At 38.8% G+C, this 9,664-nt stretch overlaps 1 protein-coding gene and 1 pseudogene across 1 annotated transcript in view; both read left to right on the forward strand.

Moving 5' to 3' along the window:
* Positions 1-5,175: 5,175 nt before the first annotated feature.
* Positions 5,176-6,026, forward strand: LOC107148179 (annotated as a pseudogene).
* Positions 6,027-9,492: 3,466 nt separating this feature from the next.
* Positions 9,493-9,664, forward strand: part of Rfesd (Rieske Fe-S domain containing) — a 12,375-nt gene continuing 12,203 nt past the window's right edge. The window contains exon 1 of the mRNA XM_015483756.2: positions 9,493-9,646. The gene's annotated coding sequence lies outside the window, so the exon portion shown is untranslated. The remainder of the gene's footprint in view (positions 9,647-9,664) is intronic.

The raw sequence follows: 9,664 nt of genomic DNA on the forward strand, positions 1-9,664 counted from the left end.
GCCAGATAACTAAAAAAAAGATAACATTAAATTCTCGAAAAAAAAAAAAAAACATATTCCAATATTTACAATCTGGAAACACTGTCTTAAAGGGCATGTGGCAGGAGCACTGTTGCTCACTAAGACCTGAGGAAACCAGATGAAGAAGCATCAGAAGCCAAGTCTTGAATGGCCACAGGAAAAATCTCCAGGAACATATGTGAGAAACACTGGGAATCTTCCCTAGGAATAGTTGTGTGAACTTAAGCAATTCCATAACAAGAGGGAGTGAAGTCGATCACTGGGCTGAGGCGTGCCCACAAGAGATGTGGAGACCTTGACATTAAAAAAATAGAGCACACACTCAGTGCGGCACACACTGCCAGAAATACCAGGCTCAGCAGAATGGTAGGCAGGAAGGTATATCCCTTACCCCGGGGGGTTTCATGTGGAGAGACCTCAATTAAACTACTACTCCTAGACTCTATCCCCTGTTAGGATGAGGGGGACTTAATCAAAAACAAACAAACAATGAAAATCAAAAACCAACTTTTCCATATCTGGATTATAAAACAAGGTCTATTAGAAACTGATGTTCAGAGATTAAATTCCATTGCAAGAGAAAGTCCAAAGGTATCAAAATCCAAAAACCAAAGTTCAAAAAATCAAAAGTTCAAAGTTCAAAACGCAATTTTTCTGCCCTTGTATGAAAAAAAAAAATGAAGTCCTTCCAAATTTCTGATTCTAAGCAGTCTCTGCTGCAGGGGGTCCTATTGTAGCCTGTCTCTCCCCTAGAATAGGTCACTCTGTTAGGATCTCTGAGGTGCTAATCATTCATCTCCCATGATGAATTTCATTCATCAAAGAATTTGAAGTGTTAGAAGGAACCAGAACATTATTACAGTATTGGCTTCTCACCTACCTACCCAAGTTAGGAAACAAACTGTTTGTTTTCTGGAGCAACTGCCAAGAAAAGATGTATTCCCATAGGCTTAGGATCTAAGAGGACAGAATCTGGGGGTCAACTTTCCCAGGCTGGCTGTCAGTCAGGGCAGACAGCCCAATATACGACCTATGAAAGTACAAATTCATTTTGGAAAAATCTTTTCATGAGAGGTAAATTTGGACATCATGTTTCACCAATCTCAGGGGTAGGAAGAGAAGCACCTATGTATTTATTTCAGAGACAACTGGATCATCATGCTTTCTTGTAAGTTTCAAAATTTGAGAAAGTAGAGGCCTCAGTCTCCAGATGTCTTTCTCTTGTTGATTAAAATCTCCTCATTGCTATTTCAATTCTGAGTTTTTGTATCTGATTAAGCAGAGTCTCTACTGACTTAGAGTTCTCTCAGGAGCACGTATTTCTAATCTTGTGTCTCAGTGGCTATTTTCAGTGACACTGGCTAAGCATTAGCCTTGAGGTGCACTTTCTCAAGCACGATTGTATGGAATAACTTTGAGAATGAGGATATGTTACATGAATACAAGATTTGTCCCTCCATCATTCCCTCTCTGACCTAGAGTGCAGAATGGAATTTGGAGCAACCTAGAGAGTGCTGCTTACCCAAACCTGTCATGGACAATTTCCAGTTAGACACTCTGTATTCCTTGGTAGTGCACTTTATGATTTTTATAATGACAATATTTCTTATACCATTACTTTTTCAAAATTAACAAACTCACTGTTTATAGTCCTGGTACAGGTTTATGTACTTTAGACATGGGAATTCTGGTGTATTTTATTTTATGAAATTCCTATCAAGAAAGACACATGGTGGATTTATAGTTTACATTATATACCCTCAAGTATACTGTCAATGAGGAAAGGTCCTCATACTTATAATTTTTATAAATTTAATAAAAATCTGATAAGAGAAATTTCCACAAACTAACTTCTGGTTCAATCCATTTCAAATCAGTCTTCTCCTCCATTACTCAGAGATCATTCTCATGCCAGATGCTTCAGTCCATATTCACATTTTGATAGACGCCTAGCCCTCACGTTGGTGTAGGCATACACAGAAAGTCATCTCAGTAGGCAGCAGGAATACTCTTGGAAGCTATAAACCATATAAGTATATACCACTAAACTAAAACTAAACTCATTTCCAACTCAACATATCCTTAGCCAGAACCCCAAAAGTGCCTGCAACAGAAGGAAAAGAGACAATGGTCTCAAATTGAAGTTAAATTGTTATTTGTATACATTTTCCCAAAACATATTACTATAACAATTTCTCTCCTTCTTCTCTTTTTTCCATAAACACTTCAGTCGTGAAGTGGGGGGACTTTGGTGGGAGATATGGAGCACAGTAGTTCAAAGTGGGGTGTTCCTAGTGGGGTAGATGGCAAGGTCGTAGAGTAAAGCAAGCTCTGGCCAGGGAGAAAGGAACAGAAAGGTAGCTCTACAGCCCACCAGTACTCAAAGTTTAGTCTCTACTTTTTGTATAAACTGAAACTAACTAAGAGGAAACATTGGACAAACTCAAATTGAGAGACATTCCACAAAATGGATGGCATGTCATCTCAAAAATGTCAAGTTTTTAAATGTTAAGGAAAGACCAAATAACTATCTCAGATTGACAGAGGCTAAATATTCCTGACAACTAAATGTAACCTTGATTCAGAACTGGATTTAGGAATTAAATGATGGTCAATGTTCATAGCAACTCAATTCACAATAGTTGAGCTATGGAACCAACCTAGGTGCCCTTCAACAGTTGAATGGATAAAGAAAATATGGTACATATATACAATGGAATGTTACTCAGCCACAAAGAAGTATGAACTTATGACACTTGCCAGTAAATGGATGGAACTGGAGACTATCACGCTAAGTGAAATAAGCCAATCCCAGAAAACCAAAGGCCGAATGTTCTCTCTGATGTGCGTATGCTAACTTACAATAGGCTAGGTGTGGGGGTGTTCACTTGATTGAACAGTGGGGATGGGAATGGGACAGCAAAATGAATTGGACATAACTTTCCTATGTTCATATATGAATACATGACCAGTGAAACTCTGCATCATGTAAACCACAAGAATGGGAAGTTATACTCCATTATATATGATATGTCAAAATACATTCTACTGTCATGTGTAACTAAAAAAGACAAAAAAGAGGAATTAAAGGGTGATAATGTTGGAGCTGCAGTCATAGCGCAGTGGTAGAGCACTTTCCTAGCATGTGTGAAGCACTGAGTTCGACTGTTTGTACAACATTAAAAAAAAAAAAAAGAAGAAACCTTAAATAAATAAAATAGAGGTATCGTATCCATCTACAACTAAAAAAATTTTTAAATGATGGTAATATGCCATCAGAAACTTTCTGATTTCATGACTACAATTATGAGAAGAAAGTCCTTGTTTGCAGGAATATACACTAAAGCATTAGAGGCTAATGGACATCAGATTGGAAATATACACTGAAATGGTTGTTGTGATATAGAGTGACCCTGTACAACTTTTCCACATTTTTTAGTTTGTTCTTAAATTATTTACACACATACACACACATACACGCACACACACAGTATATATAAATATATTTTCAGGTTTTTTCTTTTTTTTGGTACCAGGGATTGAACCCAGGGGCACTTAACCACTGAGCCACATCCCCAGCCCTTTTTTATATTTAATTTAGAGATAGGGTTATGCTAGGTTGCTTGGGACCTCAGTAAGTTGCTGAGGCTGACTTTGAACTTGCAATCCTCCTGCCTCAGCCCCCCAAACTGCTGGGATTATAGGCATGCATCACTGCATCCAGCTTATATATATTCTCTATATATTCTGTGTGTGTATAAAGGATAACCATGTGAGCACATTACTAGTGTCTCTTAGAACCTCAGGATCCTGGAAAGGACCCATGTGGGGGAGATATGAAGTTTTAGTTTTATTTCTGTCAATATCTCTAATTGCAGCAAACATTACTCTATCTACTGCTTTAAGTTAAAAGGCCAAAGTACCAAAAGATATTTGTTCTATAATTTAGTCTTTACCTTATCTGTGTCTGCTCTCCAGTGACTCTAGGTCTCTCTTACTCTGCTGAGACCAAATGTGACCAATGTGAATTTCCTGAACATCATTCAAGGTCAAGAAGCAGGAGGCTGAATCCTATGATTCATATCACCAAAAGCTCTTTGGGTCTGCTACTGGACCCAAGTAACTCAGTGTATATTTGCTAAGCCTGGCCTGAAACAAATAGCCAAGGCTCCCTTCCAGCTCAATGCAGCCTACCTGGTGTTCAGTGCTTACATGCCCTTTTCCACCCTTAATTAACAGGTATGTATGATTTGCTTAATGCCCAGGACTCAAGAGTTTCACCTGGAGGGCTGGAGTTGTGGCTTAGCGGTAGAGCACTCGCCTAGCACGTTAGGCCCTGGGTTCGATTCTCAGCACCACATAAAAATAAATAAATAAAAAAGAGTTTCACCTGGAACGTAAAAGTCAGGAGGGAACAAAAAATGTTTCACCTCTTAAAATCTCTAACCTTTACTCACTCCGCCTCATGTGCTTAGCTCAGCTTCTTCTTTGTTCTTCTTTCTCCTTTGTATGCCTGAAGAGAGTACACAACGTGGTTTGTTTTCTCAAAAGGACAGCACTAAGGGAGAAGGCGGTAGTTTGTGTGCATATGTTTAATTTAGAGACTTGGCATTTCCTTTTTCATTATTCCCCCTGTGCAGTAATGAGTTCACAAAGCTGATCTGAGACCAACATCCTTAAAAACTTTGGCTTGCAAGGTTGGCCCTTGACTGGGCATCTGGGAACTTGGCTGATAAATACTTCCTTGCATTGAAAACTAACATTTTAATTTGAATACAGTGAAATTGGATATTATCATGAGATACCAGGTTAAACTACGCTATGTTATAATAACAACCTCAAAATTTCAATGCCTTACCAATAAAATTTTATTTTTCACTTAAGTTATATGTCTTTCACATCTTGGTGGAAACTGGGGAAGTGTATCAGGGGGAAAAGCATGTGGTCTTTGTTCCACATAATCACTCAAAGCCTCGGGCTGGTAGAGATTCTCCCATATAGGATGGTGTTAATTTTTGTGATAGAAAAAGAGGCCACTGGTAGCAACATGGATGCCAAACCCAGAGCAGCATTAACCAGAGGGGCCTTCAGAACAGATGCACACCCTTCCTGGGTGATGTTCTTTCACCTTTGTGAGGAACTTTATCGACCATGATGACTAGCAACATTACCAACAAGACAGATCCTCCATCCATGAACTCCCATGTATTCATTGGGAATCTCAACACTCTGGTGGTCAAGAAGTCTGATGTGGAGGCAATCTTCTCAAAGTATGGCAAAATTGTGGGTTGTTCTGTCCATAAGGGCTTTTGCCATCATCCAGTATATAAATGAGAGAAATGCTTGGGGTTGTGTAGCAAGAGAGGATGGCAGAATGATTGCTGGCAGGTTTTGGATATTAATGGCTGCAGAACCAAAAGTGAACAGAGGAAAGGCAGATGTGAAATGATCTGCAGTGGAGATGTACGGGTCGATACCAGAACACCCTTCTCTGTCCCCTCTATTAAGCTCCTCTTTTAACTTGGACTATGACTTTCAACAGGATTATTATAACAGGATTTATAGTTATCCAGCATGAGTTCCTCCTCCTCCTATTATTGTTAGGGCTGTGTTGCCCTCTAAATGCCAGCGTGTATCAGGAAACAACTCCTGAAGGGGCAAAAGTGGCTTCAATTCGAAGGGCAGACTGCAGGGATCTTCTTTGAAGTCTGGAAAGTTGAAAGGAGATGACCTTCAGGCCATTAAGAAGGAGCTGACCCAAGTAAAACAAAAAGTGGATTCTCTTTTGGAAAGCCTGGAAAAAAACTGAAAAGGAGCAGAGAAAACAAGCAGCTCCCTAAAGAACAATGAGACTAATGTGAAGATGGAGTCTGAGGAGGGTACAGATGACTCTGCTGAGGAGGGGGACCTATTGGATGATGACGATAATGAAGATGGGGGATGACCAGCTGGAGTTGATCAAGAATGATCAAATAGAGGCAGAGGAAGAACTGCATGACTCTTAAACACATAGTGGGGTTTAGAAATCTTATCCCATTATTTCTTTACCTAGGTTCTTGTCTAAGATCAAAATTTCACCAGATCCTCTCCCTAGTATCTTCAGCACATGCTCACTGTTCTCCCTATTTTTGTCCTTCCCATGTTCATTAATTCATTTTGCCCTATGTCTAGTACCATTTTCACTTCTTTTGATGCTCCTAGCAGTTTTGTTAAGTCTTACCCTGTAATTTTTGCTTTTAATTTTGATACCTCTTCATGACTTCACAATAAAAAGAATATATGCTTTTATCAGTTGTCTCCAAAATAATCTCTTGTTACGCAGGGAGTACAGTTCTTTCCATTGATACATGATTTCAGTTGTTGCTTCCCTAACTGCAAAGGCAATCTCATTTAGTTGTAGCACCTGAGAGCAGCAATGAGTTAGAGGTATGTGTTTTATCCCCCACATAATAGTCCTGTGTAGAGCTGTTCAACACAAATACAACAATGTATTTTTGTGAATGAGAGCTGGCATGTTAAGTGCATCTTTAGAAGAATAGTTAGTGTAGTAGTCTTTGTTTTCTAAAGTTGATACTGTGGGTCACTTTTATGAACAGCCTGATGTTTGAGACCTTTTTTTTTTTTTTTAATCAAAAACAAGTCCTTATTAAATCAGGAAAAAAGAAAAGAGGCAAATGGACAGATATCATATCAGCTCTTCTGTGGTCAGCCCAGGAATGCATAATACATTTTCACTCACAGCCCAACTGACCAGAACTCAGGGCCTCAACAAACTGCACATAGAGCTGGAAGTAGATGGGTTATTTAGGGAACACCACTGTCTTTGCCACAATATCCACATGAAAATGTCAAGTAGGCATTCACAACAAATGTAGACTGTAGACACATTGGTTTAGGAATCATAGAAGATAGATGACATTTAAAGCCACCCTCTTATGATTTGAGTCACAGTGGCCTAATGAAAGCAACATTATTAATGTTTTCTGATTTAAAGGAGTAGGAAATATACATGGGTGTGTATACCCTTCAAACTTCTTTAGTGAAAATAGCAGCACATAGGTGCCTTCCCAAAACTAGTGAAGACAATGTTTTAACTTCTCTAAGTAGAAAAGAGCATGGGAGCTGGGGATATAGCTCAGTTGGTAGAGTGCTTGCCTCACATGCACAAGGCCCTGGATTCAATCCCCAGCACTACCAAAAAAAAAAAAAAAAAAAAAGAGCATGGTACCTAGAAACCCTACCTATAAAAGCCTGATGCTCAGTATAGAGGGGCTGGGCTCACAAAGTTGAGAAGGAACACTTGAAACTGTCCCTAAACCTAAAGTTTCTTCATGCCCCATGTACCACTAGGTGGCACTAGGAGGCCAAAGTAAGAAACACCAGAAAGCAAAGAATGTAAGAATAAAGAAAAAGATGGGGGTGGGGGGTGGGGAAGGCATGGGAAAAATGGAAAAACTTTGGGCAAAGGGGAGGGAGAGGAGGAGGTATGGGAGCAAGAAAGATGGTGGGATGAGATGAACATTATTACCCTAGGTACATGTATGAACTGCACGTATGGTGGGACGCTACATTGCGTACAACCAGAGAAATGAAAAGTTGTGCTGCAATTGTGTACAATGAATCAAAATGCATTCTTTTGTTATTACACCTAATTAGAACAAATAAATAGATTTTAAAAAAAAAAGAACAAAGGAAGAAACAAACTGGTTCCAATGAGATAAGTAGAAAGACAAGACAGTGCCTGATAGAACTTAGTATCAGTGACCAAACTGGTTAGAACTATTCTATTGCACGAAATTAACTAACTCATGAATCTTACTGTTTAAAAGCCTTACTAAACAGTAAGATTCATGAATTTTATTCTGAACTTTAATGACTTTCACATGAACTTTATGGGTTCTTGCTGTCACCTAATGTGCATTACTGCAATGCCGATTTTGTGCGTTTTTGCATGTGCATCTGGGAACTGAAAAAAAAAGTAGTTTATTCTGCCCTTCATTATAGATTTCCAAGAATATTATATTATCACATAACTAACTACATTAATGTTTTTGACAGAAAGTTTCCCTTCCTCTCTCATTCTTCTTGTGTGTATATGTGAGTATATTTACTAAAGAGCTGAGTTTATTCAAAGTCAGATTTTAGGTCAATGGATCTAAGGTCTGGACTTTTTAATGCTCATATTATGCCAAAACAAAAAAGAACACTTTTCATTAAAAATGGGAAACCTTATTTAGTCCTTCAATAACACAAACTAGGTACTAATAACACTCTCCGTGTGTAAATAAAATAATTTGGGACAGCCAACAGATAATGGAAATTATAATAAATATATCTTATCACTTTGGTGATTATAAAACTAGATGGTTCATTTGTGTTTCAATCAGTGAAACAAATGATCAAAAGGGAAATTATCCCACAAAATATTACTGATCACCCTTAAAGTATATTGAACATAACAGAATCAGAAGAAACCAGCACTGGAGGCAAAACCATTATTCTGAACTTCTTAACTTTTTACATGTAAAGGCTTATTTTTAAGATGGCATTATAAAGCACACTGGGGTAAATGGACAAGATTTCAGCTACCCTAAGACCATTGGGACACCTAGGGTCAAAGATCCCTAAGAGAGATCCTTGTACTAAGTATACCAAATACAGGCTGTGGCATTCAACCTTGGGTTCACACTAGAATCGCTAGTAAACTTAAAAGATATATATTGTATCTCCCTCCCCACTAAAATTTTTATTTCAGTGCTCTGGGGCAGATTGGGTATCATGACTTTAAAAACTCACAGGTAACTATAAGGCATAGGTAAGAACTACTGCACGAAGATAATCCAGGAAACTTAAAATAAAAATCTACCGGGGTCATCTAGCTTCCAGTCCTGAATACAAATATGAGGATTATTTGTTTATTTTCTTTTCAATTCAGGTAAGTATAAAGAGAAAAAAAATGCAAAGTTCAAAATAGGAAAACTACACCCTCCATCTCTCCCGCAAATAGCCATTACATTTATTTTGCCTTTTAAAGAAAAGTTTGTGTACACACTAGCATATTTGAATCTCAATAAATAATTTTACACTAAGGCGTGTACTCTACACATAATATTCTGTGTTGTGCCTTTTAACAGTCGATATATCCGAGAATAATTACTTTAAGGACTTTAAGGACTTACTGTGCTTTATTTAACCCTTTCCTTGGGTTGATTATCACTTAGCTATACTTATTCTCTCGTTGCAATAAACATCCTTATACATGGATTATATGCATCGTGAAGAACTTCTATAAATATTGTATAGGTAAATTCCTAAGACAGCGATTGCTGGGTGCATTTAAAATTTGGATAAATATAGTGAGTTAATAAGCACCAAATAAGTAAACCGATCACATTTGTCAAACACATGATTAAGGCGGCCAGTTAGTTCTGAGGTGCTGGCAGAGTTTTGCCGTGCGGATGTCAGGCGGGGTCGTCATACCCGGGGCGGGCACTCTTGGGTCACGTGGACGACTACGCCCTCCCGGCGGAGGCGCGACGCGAGGGCTAGAGCTCTGGCTCGCGCAGTCGCAACCCGCGGAGGACACAGCGGGTGGGTCTCGCCGAGGCGGAGCGAGGACGCAACGGTGAGTTCTCTTCTTGCC

The sequence above is a fragment of the Marmota marmota genome, unplaced genomic scaffold, assembly GCF_001458135.2.
Source record: "Marmota marmota marmota unplaced genomic scaffold, marMar, whole genome shotgun sequence".
Lineage (NCBI taxonomy): Eukaryota > Metazoa > Chordata > Mammalia > Rodentia > Sciuridae > Marmota > Marmota marmota.